Source organism: Caretta caretta, chromosome 7 (assembly GCF_965140235.1).
Source record: "Caretta caretta isolate rCarCar2 chromosome 7, rCarCar1.hap1, whole genome shotgun sequence".
Taxonomy (NCBI): domain Eukaryota; kingdom Metazoa; phylum Chordata; order Testudines; family Cheloniidae; genus Caretta; species Caretta caretta.
The window spans coordinates 80,728,079-80,755,812 of record NC_134212.1 but is presented as its reverse complement, the minus strand read 5'-3'; the positions used below and the strand labels follow the sequence as shown (position 1 = coordinate 80,755,812).

The 27,734-nt window shown below is 40.1% G+C and overlaps 1 protein-coding gene across 9 annotated transcripts in view; it reads left to right on the top strand.

Annotated features, from left to right (window-relative positions):
* The window catches only part of CTNNA3 (catenin alpha 3), a 946,302-nt gene that overhangs the window by 717,021 nt on the left and 201,547 nt on the right, over nt 1-27,734 (top strand). The gene's annotated exons all lie outside the window — the stretch shown is intronic.

Below are 27,734 nucleotides of genomic sequence, written 5' to 3'. Positions count from 1 at the left end.
CTGGATTTAAAACCAATTTAATTACTTTTCTGTTATACGCTGTTTGTGCTACTGATTTAAAATAGAATAACTCCATGATCTAATGAGTTAACACCAACTTTGTCTTGGGTTCTGTTATCTCCTCTCAACAAACACAGTATCTTTTTGTGATTACAGCATACAACTTTAAAAATTGAATCTTTATAAAAATATTGTTAGCCTACCAGAAATCCTTTTCACCATTTTTTATATAAATCCAAGTGACACCATCTAGCCAGCTTGTGACGAGTGAAGCAACAATTTTTAGCCGTGTTCTGCCAGCTGCCTCGTATTTCTTAAACATATTCGTGACAAAGTCATTGATATCCCCGGTTTGCTTTTATAATCTGTGTGCAGTATAAATGAAGCCCTTAGTGTTAGCAACAAGTATATTTTTAGTTCTTAGCAATATGAGCTCCAAGTGTAGCAGGAGCACCTTTTAGTTACAGGAAAGTTGAAAGTTTTTCAAAAAGAGAAGAACAATCCCTTTTGTGATCACACGTTGTATCTATGGTTATATGAAATGAAAAGAGAATATTAACTATGGTTAAATATCCACCTCTCCTTTGCTATGCAAAGTCTGATCCCTGTGCATCCAGTGGAGAGAATATATTATTAATTCCTTTATATATGGTCCTCAGCTGGGCCTGTCAAAGAATAGAAGATGAAGCCACCGTATTGATAAAAGGATTTAAATTGCTTTGTTGCACAACACTTTCTACAGTATCTACTTTAAAGGCTGATTTAAGATTGATGAAAAACAAATGTACAAAGTATTTTACCCTACATGGTGCCTTTGAGGCTTACAAAATTCCATAATTTGTCCGGCCATGCTGGAAGAAAAGCAGGAGGCAATGGATGTGGTTTAATTAGGCTGCAGCTTTATTCACCCAAAATATCTGGGTGTACCTGGCAATATAGTGTACAGTGCAGGTCATCATTATTTCCTTAACCATTCCCACCTGTTTGGGGAGCTGCTGCCAGCCCTCTCACTTTCCAACCTGGGCCTATTGCTGGGACTCTGCCGCCCAACACCTCATATAAGGGTTAAGGGGACTGAAATGGAAGTGGGTGGGGGTTGGCTCCACGCTGTCGCAGATACTAGGAGCCCTGAACTCCCTTCCCCATCTTCCTTAATAGATGCTTTCCTCGAAATCCTCTTCTAATCCATTTTATCTGATCACCATATCCCTTCTGTAATGAGTACCTGCACTGGATGTCTGCTACATGTTTTACATTACTGAGTCATTACATTTTAACTTAACCTCTCTGCCCACCCCACCAGGTCCCTGACCCACTGTGGAGAAGGTAAAAGAACCTACACTGCCTCAGCCAATCTGGCAGCAAGGAAAAAAAATCCTTACCAGCCTCCAGGGAAAGAGGGCAATTAGCTTAACATGCACAGCAGATCATAAAGAAGCCCAGTTCTACTCTGATTCCATGGATGTGATGAGGAGTATTGGCAGCCTGATCCTAGTGAGATAGGGCTTCTCTGGAACTGCCTGGGTTATAAATACCCTACCAAAGTCATTGGGAAGGGCAGTGTACCTTCCTACCCCAACCTGGTCCAGCAACTTCCTGTTCCTCCTTGCCCTGCCCAGGTAAATCTTGCCCCTCTGCAATCAATTGCAGAGAGAGCCCTTACAGGGTAACAGCATTTTTTGTCCCAATCAGCCAGACAAAGGGGCCATCACATGCTGTTGTGGTGAGCAAAGTTTCATAAGGGGAAAGTAAATTGAATGTTCAGCCTTTCCTCCTTCCCCCTATTTCTATCATCACTTCATTGGGACACTGTAAGTCTGTTGGATGTAAACTGGATCCTTAATATCTACCTTTTAAACGGAAAAGCCTTTGTCTTCTATAAAAGACACCAAATCAAAAAGGAACTCCCAGGACTTGTGTGTTCTTTGACTAGATTTGATTTCAAGAGCCAACCTCTTACCAAATTGCCCTTATCCAGTTTTCTGGTGAGTGCAGACTGCTTTAGAATATAACCTTTAATTATATAAATGTTGATGTCTAAAGCCTACATCCATCAGCAGAGTTTCCTAAACAAGTCTTCAATGTGTTAAGCTTGACTGACATTCACTTAGTGTACATTCAAGAAATGAGGGGCATTTTTTATGAGCTCATTCTTAGAGTCAGTCAGCTCAAATAGGTCCAAGTTGGAGCTGCATACATTGGGAACAGGAGTAGACTGAGGTCCCAAGAAGTTGCAAAAAGTGGGTATGATGATGTATAGAGCTTGAAATAAACATAGCCTTTCTTTTCCCTCTGACATTTTGATGAGGAGAAAGCCTAAGAAATTGTAGAACAACACACCTTTCTCATTACCTCTTAAATGAAACAACAAAGACAAATAACCGAATAAATGAGCTATAGAGAAGCACAGCCGTCTGTTTTCTGGTGCAATCTCAGCCCTTCCTCCTTGCGGATGGGTAGTGTTTAAACACTGTGGGAACTGACACTGATTTCTGTTCTGTTGCACTGCAGTGACGGAATATATCCCTAAATTGGTGTATCTAAGACAGACAGGAAGAAAAACAGCCTTTTTTGTTGGAAAATGTGGTTTGTGTCAAGGCACATTGGGCACAGTGTCATGAGTCTGAATTTCTTTGTAATATATTGAACATCAGAATCCAATATCCCTAAATTATTCAGTAAGAGTGAAAAGAAGGAACATACATTTTTCATTGTTATCATTATTTGTACATTCTTCAGTGAACAAATATGAAATCCTGAGAGGTTGTTTTCCCACTTTGACTTCAGTGGAAATGGCAGGTGCTCAAAATCACTCAGAATTTGCCCCAATAAGCATTGTCATTGTGGGGTCCTTCAAGCAAAAACCAGCCAATAACCAGGTGGGTTTTTACTTAGAGTTATTTGTATTTATGCTGCCATTGGCTGCTAATTTAGTTTGCATAAATTACCCAGGGCAATGTAGTGATCTCTCTGCTTCCTCTATATCTAGTGCAAATGAAGCATGTTTCCGATGGCAGATCACTGTTAGGCCCATCTTTTCCCTGTTATTAATACTGTCTGAATAACTATGAATAATCAGACACAAGGGTAAGGTGAATAGAAATATTTATTACTTTATGCTAACATACTAGGTGTACAAAAAAAGCAGGAACACTATTTACAGTGTTAGCCAAGGAAACACATTTGTATGTAGGACAATATACAAATTATTGTTATGAGAGTAGATATTCTATTTCACAGTAAAATCAATGGGCTCATTTCACTCCACAGAGGGGGAGGGATAGCTCAGTGGTTTGAGTGTTGGCCTGCTAAACCCAGGGTTTTGAGTTCAATCCCTGAGGGGGCCATTTAGGGATCTGGGGCAAAAATTGGGGATTGATTCTGCTTTGAGCAGGGGGTTGGACTAGATGACCTCCTGAGGTCTCTTCCAACCCTGATATTCTATGGTTCTATGAACTCATTTAAAACCTCTTTGAGTAGATCTACAGAAAGCCTTATAAAATACTAGCAATCCTCTCTCTCTTTTAATTTTGTTCTACTGGATGGAAATCTGGGAGAACATTCCCTCTCTGTAGTCCTTGGAAGGGTTTAGCAACCAGGGAGTCCAATATCCTTCTGTTAGAGGCTGTCAGGAATCTTTACATTCAGTCCTATCACTACCCTTTCTGAGTTGGTGGCAGCACATCCTATCAGAGCAATGTCCAAAACTCAACCAATGTCCACTGTAAGTTGCAAAGAACTCAAAAGATGCTTTGGAATCTACAGTTGACTGTTCATTCCCTTTGGGGCACCTGGCACTGGCCACTGTTGGAAGACAGGATACTGGGCTAGATGGACCTTTGGTCTGACCCAGTAGGGCCATTCTTATGTTCTTAAGACACGTTTTTATTAGAGGCTTCATATTTTCATTGGATAATTAAAAACTTTTAAAATTTAGATTCACACTCCATTTCGTGACTGTATACAGTTTTACAAACATAAAACACCTAGTTTTGTACAATTCTTAAAACAATTCAAAATCCACAGAGCTTCTTGTACCATCTTTAGTGTGTGTGTTTACTTTTTAAACAATATTTAGTGCTAACAGTTTTAGTATTTTTATAAAGAAGTGCAAATACCTCTCTGGGGCTGTGCAAGTGTCCAAAGTGCTGGTGGAGAGAACTTATCTGAAATACAAAAGTACAAAAACATAGCACGAAGGAGCTGAAGCACTCCAATACACCCTGTACAATCAATCTGTTTGATTTAATGTGATACATTAAGGTAGATGCAGGGATAAATGTTTTAGGCCTTTGGTACTGTATCCATTTTTCCGCAGAATTGTTTGTTATAAAGTTTGCTCTTAAGGCTATGTTTATTTTTCCAAGAGCCCATTCACAGGATTCACAGCAGTAGTCCAAATGACTTCTAAACAGCAACATACCCGTTCTTGTGTTTACTTGTATTTTGCTTTTGTTGTCCTCTCATATTAATCTTTGCTGGCAATTATTTCCATGAAAGCATTTGTGCCTAGGAAAGCCTACAGAGATTCTGCTCTTGATAGTTTGTGGAGAGAGGCCATTTTTATTTGATATTACAAATCTTCATCCATTGTACGTGAGTTGTTTTCTTTCTTAGGCCTGGTACATCAAAACCTTTGAGAAACACAGCATTCTTTCTGTACCAGGGGTTAGACACAGCTACTACTGTGGCCAGGCTTTGTAAATTCTGACCCACATTAAAAAGACTATCCTGGAACTTTTTTCAGCCTTCCGTTCTGGCTGCAGAAAAGTGAAAGTAACTAAATCTAACTGACAATCACTTTTATGTCTATTGGCAGTTAGTCACCATTTGAAGTGTGTTGTGCACAGTGTGTACAGCACAATCAGCATCCCTTACATTTAATCACCCCCTCTGTTTCTCCTCCTCTTGTAGAGAAGTTTCCTTCGCTGAAGGAGTTCCTTCCTAGCAACAAAGCTGGGCTTAGCATGCCACTAATATAATCACTTCATAGGAGGTTGAAGATTTTTTGGGCAGGATTTGAAGAGTATTCTTTGGATTGTTATTTACTGGTGGGTGGATGTTTGAGGCAGACAAGGATTTTATTATATGGTATTTTGACTGTAAAAGTATACTTACTGTAAATGTACTAGGGCCAATTGGCCAAGTATTTACTGCGAATTAGAATTTAAAAAAATATTCACTACTTTTTACTTCAAAATCTATGGAAAGAGCGGACTGAACAGCATGATTACAGGTCTTGGACTATTCACCTACCATTTTGTGGTCCTTCCTGAGAGATGGGGCCAATAACTGTGTATATGCAAATTATATGTAGACTAAGGGTCCATAGGATTAGATTAGCGGGGGAAACCCCTGTAGCTCTCAACCCATCATGCTAAAGGATCCAGATCTGGCCTTTTACTGGCAACTCTTTCAGGGGATGGTGCCAATAGTTTCTTTCCTCTCCAGACACACCTGTCAGAATCATATGTGCATTAGTCCGGTTCTAATTTTCAGTCAGTTTTGTAAAGAAGCTCTGTTAGGATGTTAGCATTCCTAGAGACAGTTATAGATAGACTGATTTAGATAAAATAAAAACAACTTTAGTCTTCAGCTGTCGTCTGGACCAAGTTTGTTTGAAGGTTTCAGAAAATTGGAGAAACCCCCATCTCTGCCAAGAGATGCTTTCCCCACTACCCTTTATTTTAACCCTGACTGTACCCTGCGTAGATCTGGGAAGTTTTGCACAGCACTTGGAAGCAGAAACAATGATTTCCCACCACCACCACCACCTTTTTCACAAACCTGGTGGAAAAAAATCAATATTCACTTTATGTGCATCAATGTTCACTGTGCCGAAGATGACAACTGCAAGTCTGTACATAGCAGCACCCCCTTTGTGGTAACAGTGTTAGTACTGATTTTGTTCACTTTACACCTGACTCTCCTGAAAGAAGGAATATTTTGAGTGATGACAAAATGTTTTGGTTTTGCAAAACTGGGATGGAGAAGCACTGTACATAGAAAGTGTGATACAGTTAAGAATAACTTGTATAAAGTAGAAATAAGAGAAAATAAATGCCCTACAGTGTGTAACAGAATATAGACAAATATACAGACACTAGAATAAAAAGTAAATAAAAGTGAGAGGAAGAGCTGTGGTTCACAGTACTAGCAAGAAAGGTATCTGGACAGAGTAAAACTCTCAAATCTTTGGCACAGAGCTAAATAGCGGTAATAAAATAAAAGAAAACACTGATATATAACCTGAGGTATAAAATAGAAGACAGAGGAAATTATTTTTGTTCTGTATACAGGATGAGTGAAAGCACATTTGGAAATCTGTACACTTTCCTGCTCATTTTGGAAAGGATATTATGGAAATATTATGTATCAAAAGGCAGCTGACATCACACATCCACTAAAGGATCTTTAAGCATTCAAAAAGCTTAGAGACACTACTCTTTGGAAGATAGTAGCTTAGAAAAAAACTCACCAGTGAATATAAAATTCTGAAGGGAGTTAAAAAGATGCAGATGATGGCAAACCTTCTGCAAAAAGGCTATTTAAATTAGTGCCAAACACAAGAACACAGGAGCCCAAGTATGAGGGTAAGAGCTTATTCACTCAAAATTTTAACAGTTTTCAACACAATAGATTGGAAAGTGTTAATGACCTAACCCCTTATATGGCAGAGCTGGAGAAAATGAAGAACAATTTTTTGTTTCATTCCTCTCAAAAAGGACCTAGAGAATGATGAGGGGAAACTAACCCTCACTCACACAGTCTCTCTATCCTGTTCTCCCTTCTCTTCTGTCATCTATGAGAGCACTTAGTGTGGTTGAGATGCCACAATACATTGATGACATCCAGCTTTATATCTACTTTCGAAGTGATGCAACAAGCACCCTCACAAAGATTTCACAAAAGACAGACCAGAGAGATGCTGGTGGGGAGTGGGAAATGTTTCAAGGTGGTCTGCCCCTCATTTGTCACAGTGGTTTGAAGTTCTAAGGTTCTGCTTCTGTCATAAGTAAACTTGGATGACCATATAGTGACAGTGGCAAGAAATGCCTTCCATCTTCAGCTTGCTAGGAGTTGTCTCCCCTCTCAGTTGAAGATAATCTCAGTGATTCATAGTTCTTTCATGTCCCTACAGCATTTTTGCAGCAACAACACAGAGACTCCCGATTGCGCAGGACAAGTCTGGCTCTTTAGCAAGATAAGCCACTCTGAGCACATCATTCCAATGCTCTCTGCCTTCCATTAGCTCCAAGTAACGTCCAGTGCCAATTCAAGGCTTTTGTCTCAGTCTTAGGAATATCTAAGAGTTTGTTTCCGCATCTATGACCTACCAAGACATTTGTGCTTCTTTGGGGCAATGCAGTTAACAGGATGAGGCCTTTAAGAATTGGCAATAAGGTTGCTGAGGGAATTTGACAGTGAAAAACGCTAACAGGTGATTAGAATTAGACAAAGTCTGACCTTCATTAGAATGTGCTTTAAGACCCACCTATCTGCTAAAACTTGCCACAATAACTTTAGGCAAGATGACCAATAAACTAACCAAATAAAACTGAAGCAGAGCTTCCAAGAATCTTGGAAGAGCACAATCCACTATACAGTCTTCTTTAGATTATCAATTTGCAGATATAATGTTCTTTTTTCCATGCGTGGATACTCCAGCAATGGATGTTACAGAAATTCTGAAGATATGTTGATTATGGCTGGACTGAAAGAGAATAAAAATTTAACTAAAAGTCCTACTGAAATTATAACTCAACAATGGGGTACTGTAGATTTTCTGGGTCTCCTCTAGTGTAAAATGTCTGATTTACAGAAAGTCCTTGTATTATTGTGATTCTACTTTGTAATATTAATTAACCAAGAGGACAATGCTCTATGAAATCAGCAGGGAGCCACTTCCATCCCTGCCCTACTTTTAAGCAGGGCAAATCAGAGTCAACCCCAAAGGGAAGGGACAGTTCTCCAGAAACGTTCACAACTCCTTGATTACTGACCTCACTCTACCCTTTTCTTTCTGAACTTCATCTGGTATCTTTTCAAAAAGGTCTTTCTCTGCTACTTATGCCTGCTTAGCATTACTTAACTGATCTATTGGCAGACCTCTCATTGTAACCATTTAGCACTTGTCACTGACCTTGGTCTCTAAAAATGGAAAGTATTTGTTTTATCTTGTGAGCTAATCATTTCTAACAACTACACAGAAATAAAATTTAAAAAACCACAACAACCCATCAACAATATTGTAAAGCCCATACTCAGTGGTAAACTTGACCTACCCTCTACAGAAGCATGGAATCATAGACATATAGGACTGAAAGGGACCTTGAGAGTCCATCCTTCTGCACCAAGGCAGGACCAAATAAACCTAGACCATCCCTTCTTAGAAACCTTTAAGGATGGGGATTTTACAACGTCCCTTGGAAGCCTATTCCAGAACTAAATTACCTTTATAGTTAGTATGTTTTCCCTAATATCTCACCTAAATCTCCCCTGCTGCAGAGTAAGCCCATTGGTTCTTGTCCTACCTTCAGCAGACATGGAGAACAATTGATCACCATCTTCTTTATAACAGGAAGGTCCCCATGTTTCTATAGCACTCCAGCCCAGCAAAGCAACCAAGCACATGCTTAATTCTGAGCAAATTAATAGCTCTCCACTGACTTCAGATGTTCACTTCCTTGCTTCGTAAACACCATTACTATATAGAGCTGCTCATCCACCTCTTCCTTCTGTTCTCCCTCTTTCCTTTGTAGTTTGTCCATCTATATTGACATTTCAGTTACGAGAAGTTTCTGTTATGCACATTAGTTCTCAATCTTCGTAATGTAGCACTTGATTCAAAGCCTGTGGAAGTCAATGGAATGACTTCACTGTGCTGTGCATCAGATCCTTAAGGAGACTTCTCGTTCCCTTTGCTTAATAAATATTACAAGGTACAGCAATGAACTTTGGGAGATAATATACAGCAACACAGATGGTGTAGAAAATGTACAGAATTGACAAGTAGATCTTATATTTAGTGTTACTTGAATCATCTTAAGTTTATACTCAATATTTGGCTGGCGCCATTTGGAAGAGATCTGTTTTGCAGCTGACAGTGATGCGTTTTCACTGGTATTTAAGTATAATTAAGAATTTCAGTGTTTTATTTTGTGTATCACACCGTATTTTTTCTCCTGCTTACCTTTAAATGTCAACAGTCTACCATGAAACATACCTTTCCTTGATGAAATTGTTATTTCAGTTATTGCAAGTTATTTACTGTAATGGACATGGCACTAAAAAACTAGAATGACCTTTTTTCCTAATTTAGGTTTTACCAGAGACCATTCAGTCTCTTTATGTTTTTGCCATTTGTAACATGTATCTCATGAAAACAAAGCATCTAATTTTTTTTCAAAATTAAAGTTGTTTCCGAAGTTTTCCCAGCTTGGGTGGGATCTGTCTTCTGTGGGCTAAATGCATGCTGGGAACATTGGGCAAGAGTATCCCTTCCACTATTTCACTTAGTTTCAGATTTTAAAAGAATCCAGCACCTATAATCAAAACCAGATTTTCAGAATGGCTCAATTTCCATGTAGCAACCAAAATAAGTGGACAGATTTTCCAAAGAGCTCAACATGTTGGGTGAAAATCTGTCTGTTACCATCACAATGGGAGCTGTTGGGTACTGAGCACTTTTGAAAATCTGGCCCAATTGTAGGTGCCGAGCATTTGGAACTGTGGCCCTGAGTTCTTTTGAAAATCTGGCCCTGTGATGCTAAGATAGACAGATGCTATGTAGGCACAACTCACCCTCCCCATCTATAACAGAGGAATGCCACATCTATGGCATCATCTCTGTCCCCATTGCTACCTAATAAATGACTTCCTCTGAGGCTTGACATGGAAGTAGCTTTGCTGGGTTTTGGGGGTGAAGATGAAAGAGTATAGTAGTTGCTAGACAACATTACCATTCCCTGTTCATCCAGTGGATATTCTAGCTGGCATAAATGCTGCTTTTGGTACTTACTCCTGTTAAGTCCTCACCAGATCTGTTACTCAGGCTCAGGGGGAACTGGTCACTGGCATTACAACTCCTGCAGATTCTAAGGGGTCCCTCATAGTTAGATTTCCAGGCTCCATAAGAGATGTGAGACCTCACCTTAGCCAGCTCCAAGTGAGCAAAAACCTTTCAGGGGACTCTTTTTAGAAGACTGCAAGATTAACTGTATGTTCTGCTCTCTCTGCCCATGTGAACATTTCTGTGCAAGCGGGTGATGTGGCCCTTTATGAAAAGAGGCATATTTATGGGACTGAAAGGGTCATTTAATCTTTGTGCTCACTTATAGCCATCTCCTGTGAGTTTTTCCTATTCCCAACATTTCCTCCAAAGTTTCACTCAGCCTAAACTGTGTTTTGGAACTGAAGGTATATGAAACTGCTGAATCTACTATGGTCTCTACTTGAAACAATAAATCCCTTCCTGGCCCTGTGAAGATGAAGAGGGAGAGAATTAGTCTGAAATTCAGCCTACTTTTACCTAAAAGGATCACAAACATCTTCACAAACTTGGGCATATCCAAGTTTCAGAAGTATGCCTGAGAACAGGTAAATTTCACCTGGGTTCATTACAAAAATGTTCATAGCTGTTGCACCAACATATTTGTAACAGCACATGTGCAACAAGTGTGCATCCTGGAACATCACTGTTTACACAAAACCATGAATATTTCTAATGACAGCTTCTAACTATAATAGAAATGAAACCAAAGAGTATTTTTGGAAAGGATTTGATTAATTATGAATGCAAATTATAGCTGTCAATTTACCATTAAATCTCCCAACCTAATTACCCGAGCATTTATTTGCAAGGTGTTGCCTTCCAGTGTTCACTGATTATATGCATTATTCCAAATTTTTTCTTCCCTATGCCTATTGGACCTTAAAACCTATGCTTATAAATCAAAAATCTAGCGTATCCACGGATTCCACTCATGATACACTAGAAGGGGGGGAGGGATAGCTCAGTGGTTTGAGCATTGGTCTGCTAAACCCAGGGTTGTGAGTTCAATCCTTGAGGGGGCCATTTAGGGATCTGGGGAAAAAATTGGGGATTGGTCCTGCTTTGAGCAGGGGGTTGGACTAGATGACCTCCTGAGGTCCCTTCCAACCCTGATATTCTATGATTCTAAGTATCCTCTGGTGGTGTCTTTAAACGGAATTAGTTTGACGGTGTCAGATACTTGTCTTAATTTGTTTGCAGGGTCTATTTTTTGGTCTATTTTTGCCCTCAATAGCACAAACTCTACAAATGTCCACTGAGTTGTCTTAGGTAACATTCATTTGTAAGTGGTTGAGTTTTAGTACTCCTATCAGAACTCTAGTAATGATTTTGCTTCTAATGATAATTCTTTTTAATTAAAGGAGTACTATATATATATATATTACACACTAAAGACTAACTAACCCAGATTGAGGTGCCTGTAGCGATGATTTGGAACATCTTGATACATTAAACAGTAATAAGTCACCAAGACCAGATGGTATTCACTCCTCCCCAGCACCCTGACCCAGCCTCCCTCCTAACCCGGCCCCTTGTCCCAGTCTCTGCACAGCCAATCCCAATTCTCTCCACAACCCAGCTCCTGGTCAAATCTGTTTACCTTCTCACTGCTTCCCGTAACATTGGGTTCCTTGTCCCAGTCTCCTTGTCTGGCCAGTCCGGGTATCCTCAGTCCTGTAATGCCTCAGAAGATTTCACTGTTTCCCTGCCAGCCTCCTGTTTCTCAGCCCCCACCGACTCCCAGCCTCTATTCCCTCGCAGGTCCCAGTTTCCTTGCTCAACCACTCCCGGGCTGGCCCTCGGCGCACCCCCCTCCATCAGCACACTCCCTCCAGAAGCCCCCCACAGTGGCCCCAGTGCACCCCTCCAAGAATTAATCGTGGGTGTTTTTAATATAAGTCATGTACAGGTCACGGGCTGCGACTAAATCATTAGCGACTTACCTAAAATCAGGGAAGTAGCTTTCAGTCTTATGCCACTAATTAAAAATTCTTACTTGGCTGAATGATGTTCATTTGGCTAGGGAAATCCCACCTGCATGTTAAAATACTGGAAATGACCAGCTCAGGGAATTCGTCAGTGTCATTTTCAAGATTCCACTTGCCATTCAGGGCTATCAAACAGGACAATAATATGTAATGACTTTCAGCTCGAAAATCAAAGGTTTATGTCAAATGAGCTAAAGGTGCATCCTCTGTAGCTCAGCACCTTGAGGGAATAAATATGTGGCAGACACAAATATACTTTCCATAGTCCATCCAGGAATGTACATATGACAACTGATCATACAACACTGAAGTTTAGCAAAAGGAAGAGTTTTGTTGGTTTGTCTCAAAAAAGTTCAAGAAGCTATGGTTTGAAAAGTGTTTCACTAATTCGAGATGATTTTAGTGCATAGTGAGTACAGTGCCAAGAACTTATGCTTAGCTCATATAATGTTGTAAACTTAATATATGGCTTAAATATTGTACAGAGACTATGGGCATATTGCAAATATTACATCTCTTGTTGCCGCAAAGAATGCTGCCTGTTTGAATGGGTGATAAAATACAGTGTGTTTAATTAACCTAAATAGAGATAAACCCATGGTGTTTTGCTGGCCTGTGTAGTAACAATAGTATTTTACTATTTAAGGTATTGTATAAAATGCTCAGGGGAAACACGTCTTTTACTATGCGAGATGCAAAGTTTATATTGCATTAGGTGAACAAAATTCACATTTAGTAAGATACAAAATCTTTTAAAATCCATTAAAATAGATCATTAGCGCTGCAAAGTTGATATTTTGTAGTTCTCCATAGGCAGACATGAGTAATAAATACCTTATTGTTGGCAGATCTACAGGGTGTGCACAAATCCCTTGAGAGATTTGAATAGAACCTTTTCTTAAGTTTAATTGAGAATATGTACCAAATCTGGAAGCTCTAAAGAGACAGCAAAAGGATATTATATTTTTTCCATATTGTGCTTCATTGTAATTTGATATTTTTAATGTGGCTGAAGCTTCCTGGATGTACAAACACACACTTATATTGATAAGAGTATTGCCATTTCTGGGTTGCTACCTTTAGCAACCTTTAACCTTATACCTGTAGCAGAATTAAAAAAAATGCAACAAGGATATCTTTATCTGGTATCCTAGCTTGGGTGGTTCTTTCACGGTCTTCAAACAGCTGTAGAAAGTAAACAAACAAACAAACAAACCCTCTAAAACAGATTTATATGTTATTTGTATATTTTTAAAGTTACAGTGGATATCAGCCAGAGTTGGGTTATACTGTATGTATGTTTTTATCCATTGAATAGCATCACCAGCAAGGGAATCAGTGTTCACCAAAACCTGTATATGAAGCAGTTTAAGTAATTTTTAATTCTCATTTTTCATACATCAAAGCAACCACCAATCCAGAAAAAACTAATAGCTCTTGAGAATCAATGTAGCAGATGGAGGGAGAAGTCTGAAGAAATTTGGAGTTGAGACTCCCCGTGTATGCAGGAAGTGGTTCAGTCCGAATCCCTTTTTGTTGCCTTTGTTACAGAGACAGTTGTAGGCTTTCCTGGCTCTCCCCTGTTGGGAGCCTTTCAGGTATCCCCCTCTCAGCACTAAGTGGTTGATTCTTTCTGTGCTGGGTCTCCTATGCCATAGTTGATTGGGTTAATGTTAGTTCAGAAAGCTATGCCTTGAGGCACACTAACAGTGATGCTATTTGGACTCATTTTGATTTCCTGTGGGAGTTTGTTCCATGGTTGTGGGGCTATTTTACCTGCAGAATCATTTGAAAAACATTCATTCATATATCAAAGATGTAGTTCCTTTCACAAGATAATCTTGTTGCTGCTCGGGGCAACAACTAAATTCAACAGCCTTGCTCCAGTCACTGGAAGAGTCAACCCTGGAGAACTGTAGTTTTCTCTTATCTTTGGTCAAACACATGTCCACACACCTTTCCAAACTTCCCCATTCTAGCAAGGGAAGGCTTGAAGAACATAGCCATCCTTTACAAACTATGGCATCCTGGGTTCTTTCAGTTGTTGAGAGCATCAGTCTTTAGTCCATGGTGAATCTTTATTTACGAGGATCTCTTGAAGAAAGGACCTGTCCTTCTGGATATTCAACTTAATGGTCTGGAGCTTAAAAGGCTGAGGGTAACCTTGAAAGCTAGCTGACCTACTTCTACAATTGAGGAAATATTTTATTTCGAGGGCTCCGTCCTCTGGTTTTCCAGAACTGTAGTCAGGCACCTAAAGGTTGGGGTGAAAAAGTAGCTTTATGTCACCTTCCTTTTCCACATCTTCCCTATTTTGGGGACAGCGAGGAGCCAGTTCAGCTCTGAGGCTGATTTAGAGCAATCTCAGGTCTGCTGTAAATTGCACCAACCTGTAACAGTCACCTAAGCCAAGAGGGGTTTTGTAGAGTCAATATCTGGCTCTATACTAGGCAAGGATTTCCCACTGCCATTAGGTTGGTGCAGTTAACTATCCAGAATAAGATGGCTGTGCTCCATAGGGCCTCCATCTTTTTCCTGAGCCTTTTGGCACCTTGCTCTGCAAAAGGGAGCAGGATCAAGCATAATCAATATTATGCCACCTATAGCTTCTACAAAGGAATGAATCTGGATATATTTTAACAACAACAACAACAATCAGTTCAGTTATGAATTAGTCCCGGAAAAGATGAAGCCACCTGAAAAGAATCGAGACTCCATTTAAAGTATAGTATTGGCTCCTGTGCCCAGTATGTTTGATGTTTAGGAGAGCAGAGACTCACTGCTTAATAGTGCTGAACAGCGGGCCTCATTTCTTGCCATGCTTTGCAAAGAAGTTCAGCCTCCAGTAGGAAACCTTATTTAGGAGAACTTAATGTTTTCCATTTTTGTATTTGCAAAAGATATGCTTCAGGCAGATGTGTCAAAATGAATTCTCTGGGATCCAAATAAAAATGAAAGTCAGGGTTTTTTGCTCTTAAATTCTGTTGCCTTTGTCTTTTATGAACTTCATAAAGAATGTCCTGGTATGCAAATGGTAATCAAGAACATGCCATGTTTCCCCTTTGGAAATAAACAATAGTATTAGAAACTGCAAGTACAAATGGATGAATAATGAAAAATGTAAAGCAGGGCCATTTATGGGGGTCTGATGTGTTATGGTAAAGTAAGGCTCTGCATGTTTAAGACCCATTCACGTGCCTTTTGAAAGGAATAGGAGTTTTGCCACTGACTTCACTGGGATTGAGGACTGAAGCCTTACTGTAAAGTAAACTACCTAATTAACATTGTATTGTGGGATTTTCAAAAGCATTTAGCCTTGGCCTAACTCTGCTCCATGACTTCACTGCCTTTGAAAATGCCACTGTAATAGTCTGGACTAAGCTGTTTAACTTTCACTTACCTTCATATTGGAACATTATTGTTCTCGTGAAATTTGAGGCTATTGAAAGTGGAAAATAAAACTAAAAGCACAAACTCCCCCAACATCTGATCTGTTATCTTGTACTTTCACTACTGTGATTACACAGAAGAGTTATAGTTAATTTTGAGAGAATTAACATGTTTTGTGGGTGGTTCGATAGGTTTCATATAGTGCAATATGTGGACTACTTGTATGAGTGTTTATGTGTTTGGGGATAGATGAAGGCTGAGGTCCAGCTTGAAGAAAACATTTAAGCACATGCCTAAGTCCATCCCTATTCAGGAAAACAGTTCAAAGCATGTTCTCCACAGTTTAGCGACGTTTTCCTGAATTGGGGCCAATGGGCAGAAAGGTGCAAAGAGTCTTTTCTAACTTTGTAACTCTACTCAGGGTAGCAGCTGCAATTATAGTACTTGTACTCCCTGGATGCAACACTCCTTGTCTGTGAGTGTTGGGGTATATAGGCTTCACACTTTGACAGGCATGAAAGAGTTAATAGACCGACCAATGACTCCTCCTGCTGCCACAAAGGGTATGTCTACACTGCAACTAGACAACCTGCTCTAGTCTGTGCCAGCTGACTTGGGATCCTGGGGATCATGCTAAGGGGCTGTTTAGTTGCCGTGTAGACATTTGGACTCAAGCTGCAGCCCGAGTTCTGGGACCCTCCCACCTCGCAGGGTCCTAGAACTTGAGCTCCAGCCCAAGCCCAAATGTGTACAGTGCCGTTAAACTGCCCCTTAGCCCGAGCCCCACAAGGCTGAGTTAGCTGATGCGGGCCAACTGCAGTTTCTAATTACAGGGAAGACCTACCCTAAGGGTCCAGTTAGCAACAGCTGGCGTAAAAGGCTGAAGCTCAGGAAGAGAAGGGCTGCAGGCATGGAGGAGTGGCCCTGAGAAAGGTCCTCAATTATGGGCTAAGAAAAAGCCTCACAAGGAGACGGATCTCCAGCTCTGTGGTAGATGCTGACAAACTGGGAAATGGTCAGAGCAGCTCAGGGAACCAGTATGGGAGTATGGGATTGTAAACAATCTCCTTTAGCTGCCAAACATATGGTCCCTGGGCTGAAAGCCAGATGAAAGAGTGGGCCTGTGTCCTTTCCCCTTCCCTAGCAAGAGGGGACAGTACAAGCCTTGGGACCAAAAGAGGGAAAGCCTGAATAGCCCCCGGGGGGCAGAGGCAAAGGCCTGGCATAAAGGCCATTAGGGTTTTTCTTTCTTAGACTTTTCTGATATCGCGGGAAGGAGACTGAACTTGAAAACTGACCTGGCTGGAGGGCGAGGCCATGGAAGCTGCAGGCAAGAGGTCTGCTCAGGCCTATTTTTAAAGCCTGACCCCGACCTGAACGAGGCACAGCCAACCCAAACCCGACCTGAGACTGTTGAGTCCTTTTCAGACCCGCTACTTCCCCCGCACTGGTGCTGCCACTGTGGCTTCACTGCTTGGGGTCTCTTCAAATTTAGGGACAGGCCCTTTGAACTTCATGGTGCCACTGCAACCTTTTAGTGCCTAATGGACAATGTCTTGTGACCCCATGCAGAATACATGGCTACTTAGCTTGACAGCTTTGTAATATTCAGGACTCAATGGGGGAGGTGTGTGATGGACCCCACGGACCCCACAGTGTGAGAGCCAGGAAAGAGTTAAAAGATGGAGCAATTACTTTTCCAGTTGCGACTAAGCAGCCAATTAGCAACAGCTAGCATAAAAGGCAGCAGCTCAGGCAGAGAAGGTCTGCTGCTAGAGGCTGCGTGGGGCCTGGAGGAAGCGCCTCAGTAGCTGGCTAGAAAGAAGCTGTACAAAGAAACAGAACCCCAGAGTGGGTATAGTGGAGTCCACAGCCCTGTGAGAGATGCTGATGAACAAGGATAAGGTAGGAGCAACTCAGGGAAGCGGCATGGGATTGTAAGGAGCTGCCCTTAGCTGGCTATCCCAGGTCCCTGGGCTGGAAGCCAGAGGAGAGGGTGGGCCCGGGTTCCTTCCCCAGCAAGAGTGGACAGTAGAAGCCTCAGGACTGAAAGAGGGAAAGACTGAATAGTCCCAGAGGGGGGCCAGAGGCCTGGCATAAAGGCCATTAGACTTTATTTCTATTTGGCCTTTTCTGTACCTAGAAGGGGAATGAACTTGAAAGGTGATCTGGCAGAAGGACTGGGCCATGGAAGGTGCAGACTGCTACAGAACCAGAACATGCAGTAGGGGTGCTAGAGTAAAAGAACCCATGCAATATGGTGTCCTGGCATGAGGGGTGCTCTGGTGGTGAGTGCCACTTGTTAAACAGTGCCAACCCAAGTACTAGCCATCCTGGGTGGAATGGGGTGAGTACAGATCAGACCACAATGCCGAGTTCATCAGGAATAGCTATATAAATAAATTGGTCTATGTAGGTCTATAAACACAGGGTCGGGTGAGTGAAGAGTGCAGCCTTTAAAGGATGTAAGAACTACTTGCTCATATTGTGTAAATATCCCAAGAGTCCCAGAAGGAATATCTGGCTGAGTGAGTTTCCACAAGGTGGGCTGTGCATAAAAACCAGAGGTCTTCATACCTACATGTTATACATAAACATAACATAAACCTACATTTTGTTATACATAAAACATAACAGGGACTTTAACTATGCAGAATGAAGATTTACTTGTCAACTAACTATTTTCTTTTAATTTACTTATAGTAATGTAAAACTGCTATGGGTTGGTGTGGACAACTTCAGTTGAATCTTATTTGATGACTGAGTGAGGAAAGAGAGATTACAAATACCTTCAGAGTGCTGCAATTTAGCTTATGTTCAAATTTGTGTTCAGAATGAACAACAGAGCAAAATGTATGAGAGACAGAGTTCTAGCATAACATAGATAATGAGACAGGAATTTTTTTCCTGCTAACAAAAGGTGCCCTCTTTTCAAGCTAAATACTACTGTTTTTCAAGCTGCCATCCTGCTCAAGTACTACCATACCTTTAACCTTCATATCCTTTCTCTGGGCCATTTTTAATCTGCCCTACTACATATTTCTTTACATGGCATGACTAAAACTAAATATGAAAGTAGAAAGTACCACTGATCATTATATCTATGTAACACACTCCAGGGCCAGTTCTGGTATCTGCTCTGTCATGTATATGCAGCTTTGGCAACACATAGTGATATTGCTGGAGCCATCATGGGTCAGGGGAGAGTTCCCCAGTGCAGGAAGAGCATAGGGCCAGCATAATCAACCCTATACTACCCTCCTTGCTGGCCACAGTGTAAGAGATCTGTGAGGAAGGCAGGTCGGAGGAGGCAGTGTCCATGGTGCTCAGAGCTCTGTGGAGCTTCTGGTCTATTACACAGCCATTTTTAGTTTGTTGTAAGTAGCGGCTCTGATTTGTGCCAGAGACTCTCTCATGCAGCAGTCCAAAAGTGAGAGGACACAAAGGTGACTTAAAGTCACCTTGAGGCCTCTGCTCCCCCACCCCCATCTCCTTTCCACCTGGCATGTTGCTTCTGTGTTACGTCTCAGGAGACACAGTGTCACAGAATCTGCCCGTATATATTTTGTTTTTATGATGTTTTCAGATGCGCCCCATCATTCTATTTATTTGCTTTTCATATTGCTGCTGTATGCTGGCTTCACATCATATTTGAACTATCCATGAAAACTCCTGCATCTTTTTCCTCTACATATCTGAGATGTTTTGACTATATTTGTCAGTACACATGACCTTAAACACAGACAAGTTAAATCTTATTTACCTTTGTGCTGCCCAGTTCCCCAAAGTGTCTAACTCGATCTGATGTTTATTACAATCTCACATTTATTACAATACTGCCACCACCTCTGTATCTTATTTACCTTTTCTAAAAGGTTCCTATGTTAAGCACAATATTAATTTAAATATCCAGGCATCTTGCTGCTTCTGTGAACAGAAGCATATTTGCACTCATGGATGTAAGCTGAGACGAACAGCTGGGAAGTGGGCATACCACCTCCTTTCAATTCTGAGGTGATTCTTAAATATAAAAGTATCTTTTTAAATAACAGGTTTCACCCTTGCTGATCTCTGGAACACTGCACTCCTTTCTGCTCAGTGGAAATGCTTTTATCTACAAATCTCTTTCCTATCACAATTTTTTAATCCATGACAAACCTTGGCCCCTAACCCTGTGGCAACTTATTTTTCTTAATAATCTGTTTTGTTTCCATTCATCTTTTATTAATAGTTTCAGAGACCTGTAGCAGGTTAGAGAGGCACACTTTTCCTTCCATAAACTTAGATTGTTTGACCCTGGAAGGGCGCATTTATCCAAACATCGCAGTTTTGTCTGTTTAATTAGATACTCTCATTTTCAGCTGAACCACAGTGAGTCATGCTGGGTGTAATTCCCTAGATGGCCCATGGCTCGGCTTTTAAAGAAAGGCAACATGTTAGCAATGTTAACGGTAGCTGTTTTTTTGAGATCTGTTGCATTGAGTTGCCTGAAAAAGGCATAGACTTATTACAGTGTGACAAATATTATTATAACATGATCCTCTGCAAACATTAAAAATAAAAGGAAAAGAACATATCCATATCTAAACCAACGATTTACTATAAAATTCAGCATGGAAGAGTATGATCCTTGGCCCCAAATAACTGCCATTTACTACACTGGCAAAAACTAATTTCCCCCCAAACAAACATAATGCAAAATGTTTTCCAGGTACCCCCATTGTTGACAGTGTATTTTGTCAAGGCAATTTAATTTAAATCCAGGGAACTAAATCCCCAGCTAGCATAAACTGGGATAGATCTATTGACTTCAGTAAAGTGAGGCTGATGTACACCATCTGAGGATCTAGCCCCAAAATTTTTTCTTAAGTTCTTTGTCTTTTTAAAACAAACATTATGATTTAGTATAAATCTGATTAAATGTATCAACACTCTTCGAATCATGAGTCCACTCACAGTGTAAATTGCCGCTCATTCTGAATAAGAGTATGAGAATCTGGCCTTAAAATAAAACAAAAAATGTGGAGTGACTTTTCATGAAACAAAATCCAGAGAGTTTTTGTTTCTCCACTGATGGTTTTGTTCCTTTTAGGTGTAGATTTTGCTATTAGTTTCACATTTACATTTGTAACTAACCAGCTCCGTCATCCTCTTGTTTTAAAACTAAGCAGAAGCTTGCCATATGTCGCCTACTACGAAATTTCTAAAAATCCAAAGAAATTGAAATATTGGGCTTTTATGAAGGGCCAGATGCTGCTTTCACCTACACTGACAGAAAGCTGGAAAAAGTCAATAGAGCTCCTCTGGAGTGCTACTGATGTAGTCTGAGAGCAGAGTCAGGCCCTAAATAGGAGTTTGTTAGATAGGATAATCTGCAAAGATTTTAGGAAGATCCTTTCTTGGATTATGGCAACCCAATAATCCTCTTTCCTGTTACTCAGAAGAGTTTTTATCATTTGAATCCTTATAAATGCAAATAAAGATCTTGCAATTTTCCAGAACCATCATATATTATGTGCTTCTTTAAAGGTTAAAATTGATAGGGAAAGGCTTTGAATCAAGCCCATCTAAGACTCTAAAAACGTAATCTTTCAAACATAAACTAAAGGAGATAATTGTGCAGGATTTTTTTGCTTTTGTTTACAAATGTTATTACTTTCTCACAACCTCTACATTTTATATCACTGATTCAGAGAATCCCCAAAATATGTTAATAATAGTGTCTGAGTGTTGGTTCAATCATGGGATGATCTGGCATAACTAAACTAACACCATTTATTATAAAGAAAAGGAGTACTTGTGGCACCTTAGAGACTAACCAATTTATTTGAGCATAAGCTTTCGTGAGCTACAGCTCACTTCATCGGATACATACTGTGGAAAGTGTAGAAGATCTTTTTATACACACAAAGCATGAAAAAATACCTCTCCCCACCCCACTCTCCTGCTGGTAATAGCTTATCTAAAGTGATCACTCTCCTTACAATGTGTATGATAATCAAGTTGGGCCATTTCCAGCACAAATCCAGGTTTTCTCCCCCCCTCCCCCCCACAAACCCACTCTCCTGCTGGTAATAGCTTATCTAAAGTGACCACTCTCCTTACAATGTGTATGATAACCAAGGTGGGCCATTTCCAGCACAAATCCAGGGTTTAACAAGAATGTCTGAGGAAGGGGGGGGTTGGAAAACAAGGGGAAATAGGTTACCTTGCATAATGACTTAGCCACTCCCAGTCTCTATTCAAACCTAAGTTACTTGTATCCAATTTGCAAATGAATTCCAATTCAGCAGTCTCTCGCTGGAGTCTGGATTTGAAGTTTTTCTGTTGTAATATCGCTATTTTCATGTCTGTAATCGTGTGACCAGAGAGATTGAAGTGTTCTCCGACTGGTTTATGAATGTTATAATTCTTGACATCTGATTTGTGTCCATTTATTCTTTTGCGTAGAGAATGTCCAGTTTGACCAATGTACATGGCAGAGGGGCATTGCTGGCACATGATGGCATATGGTGTAGAAGCCCTCTACACCAACATTCCACACAAAGATGGACTACAAGTCATCAGGAACAGTATCCCCGATGATGTCACGGCAAACTGGTGGCTGAACTTTGTGACTTTGTCCTCACCCATAACTATTTCACATTTGGGGACAATGTATACCTTCAAATCAGCGGCACTGTTATGGGTACCCGCATGGCCCCACAGTATGCCAACATTTTTATGGCTGACTTAGAACAACACTTCCTCAGCTCTCGTCCCCTCACGCCCCTACTATACTTGCGCTATATTGATGACATCTTCATCATCTGGACCCATGGAAAAGAAGCCCTTGAGGAATTCCACCATGATTTCAACAATTTCCACCCCACCATCAACCTCAGCCTGGTCCAGTCCACACAAGAGATCCACTTCCTGGACACTACAGTGCTAATAAACGATGGTCACATAAACACCACCCTATACCAGAAACCTGCTGACCGCTATTCCTACCTACATGCCTCCACACCACACGATCCATTGTCTACAGCCAAGCTCTGCAATACAACCGCATTTGCTCCAACCCCTCAGACAGAGACAAACACCTACAAGATCTCTATCAAGCATTCTTACAACTACAATACCCACCTGCGGAAGTGAAGAAACAGATTGATAGAGCCAGAAGAGTTCCCAGAAGTCACCTACTACAGGACAGGCCAAACAAAGAAAATAACAGAATGCCACTAGCCGTCACCTTCAGCCCCCAACTAAAACCCCTCCAACGCATTATTAAGGATCTACAACCTATCCTGAAGGATGACCCAACACTCTCACAAATCTTGGGAGACAGGCCAGTCCTTGCCTACAGACAGCCCCCCAACCTGCAGCAAATACTCACCAGCAACCACATACCACACAACAGAACCACTAACCCAGGAACCTATCCTTGCAACAAAGCCCATTGCCAACTGTGCCCACATATCTATTCAGGAGACACCATCATAGGGCCTGATCACATCAGCCACACTATCAGAGGCTCGTTCACCTGCACATCCACCAGTGTGATATATGCCATCATGTGCCAGCAATGCCCCTCTGCCATGTACATTGGTCAAACTGGACATTCTCTACGCAAAAGAATAAATGGACACAAATCAGATGTCAAGAATTATAACATTCATAAACCAGTCGGAGAACACTTGAATCTCTCTGGTCACACGATTACAGACATGAAAGTAGCGATATTACAACAGAAAAACTTCAAATCCAGACTCCAGCGAGAGACTGCTGAATTGGAATTCATTTGCAAATTGGATACAATTAACTTAGGCTTGAATAGAGACTGGGAGTGGCTAAGTCATTATGCAAGGTAACCTATTTCCCCTTGTTTTCCAAACCACCACTCCTTCCTCAGACGTTCTTGTTAAACCCTGGATTTGTGCTGGAAATGGCCCAACTTGATTATCATACACATTGTAAGGAGAGTGATCACTTTAGATAAGGTATTACCAGCAGGAGAGTGGGGTGGGAGGAGGTATTTTTTCATGCTTTGTGTGAATATAAAAAGATCTTCTACACTTTCCACAGTATGCATCCGATGAAGTGAGCTGTAGCTCACAAAAGCTTATGCTCAAATAAATTGGTTAGTCTCTAAGGTGCCACAAGTACTCCTTTTCTTTTTGCGAATACAGACTAACACGGCTGTTACTCTGAAACCATTTATTATGTTATACTATTCATAATTTTTAAAAAATCATTTTTCCCCATAATTTCCCAGGCTTTATTTGCTATGGGATAAACTATTTATGTGTTTGGAATAGTCTAGGGTTGTATGGGTTGGATTGATCCAGTTTTGAATCCTATATTTTTAGCTTTTGACCTTTTCTACTTTGATTAAGTTGGAAATAGGTGAGACTGGAACTTCCTGCCGCTATTTTCCTGTTACAGGTTGGAAGGGGAAATACACAGTTATGTTAAATGGCACTATGACTGCACAGATGCTCTTAATGAAATATATTAGAATTTCAGCATCCAGTGATATACGGATTTTATTCAAAGCATTTTCCATTCACATAAGAACCTCATCCAAACTTCTAGTACTCAGACTATAAGGTCATACTTAATTTGTACACTCCTTAGGACAAGGACTGTATTTTTGTTTTATTTTCCTATAGTGCCTAGCACAAAGAGAGCCTCATCCCTGACTGCATGCTAAAGCCATTGAACCCATTACATAGAATCATAGAACTGGAAGGGACCTTGAGAAGTCATCTAGTCCAGTCCCCTGCTGGACTACATACGATTATATGTATAATCATATAAATGTGTGTAATGGGTTCAAACTATTTGGAGCAAAAAGATCAAGTCTCTGTGCCCCAAAAGTCCTATCTCAAAAGGTCAGGGTTGGGGCAGTGTAATATCTGACAAATGTCTCTATGGTAGATCAGCCAATCTTCCTGGAGTAACACATGGGCATAAGTGATACGAGATCCATTCTTTGGTGATGGCAGTGTTCTCTTTTTCCTGTCCTGGTACAAAACCCCTAAACACCAAACAAACCCAGTCTGTACAGTACAGTGCAGGGTGGCAGTAAGTATTCAGGATTCCAGTAAATCTACAACAATCTTGTATTTATAGCATAATTATATTTGACCTCCAAATCAATTTTCACAGCTAGAATAATGCGTGGCACATAAGTCCTTAACATATTTTTTCAGCTTCATTTCTCTGAATATGATTTCAAATTTTTTTTTGTTGAAAATGGTCAATTACCATTATATCTGTTTTTAAATAACAAAATGATTCAACTCTCATCAAATCATCTTTATATACTGGCCCTTAAGTGTTCATAGGAATTACCACATTAAACATACAATTAACAATAAACAACATGTGATAATGCGTATAGGAGTTTGGCTGCTTTAGGGATTTTTTTCCACTAGTTAATTCTTAGCTCCCTAGCTTAAGCAAGACATAACACAATATTCATTAGAAACAATCCAGTTTCACAGAGTTTCTTTGGGTTCCAAGCTTGTGCCTTTCCTTTTCTTTTCTCTCTCTTCCCCTCTCCCCCAACATAATGAGAAGCTGTTTTCTTTTCTGTTCACAGATCCTCTCCGTGAATCAGGTGAATCAAATAAAATGGCTGCTCCATAGAAAGACTATTCTTGCAGCTACACAATTTTAAAGTTTAGGGACTGTCCATAAAGTTCAAAGATCCCACTAACAATCATCAGAAGAGTGAAGCCCTTTCCTGGGTTACATAACAATGCATAATCAGTTTAAAGTTACAAAAAGAAAGGTAATTGATTTTAGTTATAATGATTCATGGTACTTACCTGAACTACATATCGCCCATGACAGAATTCTAGGTATGAATGTGTACTAGAGATCTGATTCAGCTCCCATTGATGTCAATGGAAAGTCTTCTATTCACTACAGTGGAGATTGGATCAGTCTTTTGGTGATATAGGTCTGTGCAAATGGCTGCATAATTCTTTCTTTTGTTATCTTCCTGCATAAATCTCTTTTGCTCCTTATAAGTGGCTAGTTATTTGGCTTGGTTCATAGGAGGCTAGAGTAGTCTAAAGAAAATGCTGGCAGCTTGAAGAATAGAATGAAACATAGAACTCAGGTTTAACATTAAGAGTTCCCAGTTGCAGCCCCCTTTCTGGGGACCCTAGAGACTCAACTCTCAGGAAAGAGATGTTATCATTTCCCCCACCTGGAAAAGTTTTCTTTATTTCTTGGGGGTCTGGGAGGACATTAAAAAGGGAAAAATAAAAAGAAATATCAAGAGGGTTTTATGAACTGAAATGAAAGTGCATACTCTGTGATTCACTTCTCAGCATGTGTATGTCTCAACCATAATAAGGCAGTCATTGTTTAAAATGAAATGCATACAAATCTGTAAGTAAAAACACAAGAATAGAATAATCAAATCTTCAGTGTGCTAACTACTGAGGCTTACCACTGTTTTGCATCAGTCCTTGTGTATCAAAACGCTATCACCAACTTACATGCTTTTTTGGAATGTTGCCAATTACAACATTTTGACCAAACTGATTTGAAAGATGCTGAAGTCGTTGGGCTGAAGTGTAAATCTTACAACATTTTACATTTTGAATTTAATGTCCTGTCTTCTGTGAATTTACTTTCAAAACTATGCATGATTTTGATGTAACAAATTTGAAAATACAGATTTGGGATAAAAAGAACAAGGAGTACTTGTGGCACCTTAGAGACTAACAAATTTATTTGAGCATAAGCTTCCGTGGGCTAAAACCCACTTCATTGGATGCATGCAGTGGAAAATACAGTAGGAAGATATATTTTTCCACTGCATGCATCCAGTAAAGTGGGTTTTTTATATATATACACAGAGAACATGAAAAAATGGGTGTTGCCATACACACTATAACGAGAGTGATCAATTAAGGTGAGCTATTATCAGCAGAAGAAAAAAAGCTTTTGTAGTGATAATCAGGAGGGCCAGCTATGTCTCTCACCAATCGTCATTTCTTCTCATCCCCATCTTCTCTAGGCTTCCTCGTAGTTCTGTAGTTTTCTAATTACTTCCTAATAGGCATAGTAAGAACCTTGGTATTCTCATCACATCTCGACTTTTTAGAATAAATTGTAATTTAAAGTGAAACTAGAGCATGATGGTTTTAGTATGAAGAAAAACTCTCAGAGGTTATGTTAAGAGTGGAAAAAGTTAAAAATAGGGAAGGGAGGGAAGATAAACATTAATAAAACCTGGTGGGAGGAACACTGAGTTGTTTTCCCCTGGGGGGCGGGGGCGAATCAGCCCTTTCACAGCCCTGCTGTCAAGAGAACTACCACCATCCACCCCCACAAGCAATTTCTGCTGCCACACATATACTAGGGAATTATGGAATCTTACATCTCCTACAAGTTACAACAGTCTGGGGAGCAGAGGGTTTATAATCTGTGTTGGGCTAGTGTATGTCTGAAAAGGAGAGAAGACGTTTTTGGCAGCAAACAATAGGAAGAGGTGGTACAAAGTGATCTTTCTCTCTGCTGGGTCTTACTGCATAACTATGGGGAACTTGCTGCATAATTTGTCTGCCATGCGAAAGAGTACAAGTGACCTTGATTGTTTGTACACAGTTTCATTGTTTCTGTTAGGTTAAGCTTTCCATACACAGAAACTTTAGCATGAGATGCTAAATTAATACAACAAAAATCATTTATAGTTCTTTTTCTTCTACATTATCAAGAATGGGGGAAAAACCCCAACAGGATGTTTTGTGATCTTTTATGTCACACTCTGCTCCATGTTTAAGAATGCAGATGAAGATGAAGCAAAGTATTTTATGCCTTCACAGCTTCAATTAAAAAAAACAAAAAAAAAGTATTAATCAGCCTTCCTGATGGTAACCGTTACACTTGTTATTACAGAATCTGTGATTAAATATGAACAATAATATTTTAAGATGTAGAAGAGATATCAAAGGCACAAAATGAGAAAACTTCTAGTCCTTACTTATGTAAGTCCTCACAAGCTGTTTGATATCATAGTGTGATAAAATGTTAAGTGACATTTAATTACATAAATATTAGCAAGCTTGAAATTAAGTGTCTGTAAGAAAATTTAGGAACTATTTAATCCTTTTTTATTTATTGTATTGCGTGTCCTAGTTACAAAAAAACCATAGATTAGGGTTTGAAAGTACTGCTTGCACAGGGTTGAACTGAATGGCATAAGATACCATGGTTGTCTTCCTCTGCACTAATTCTATAATTATTTTGGTCTATTTTTAAATGCATCTAATGAAGGTGTATGAACTATTTGGGTT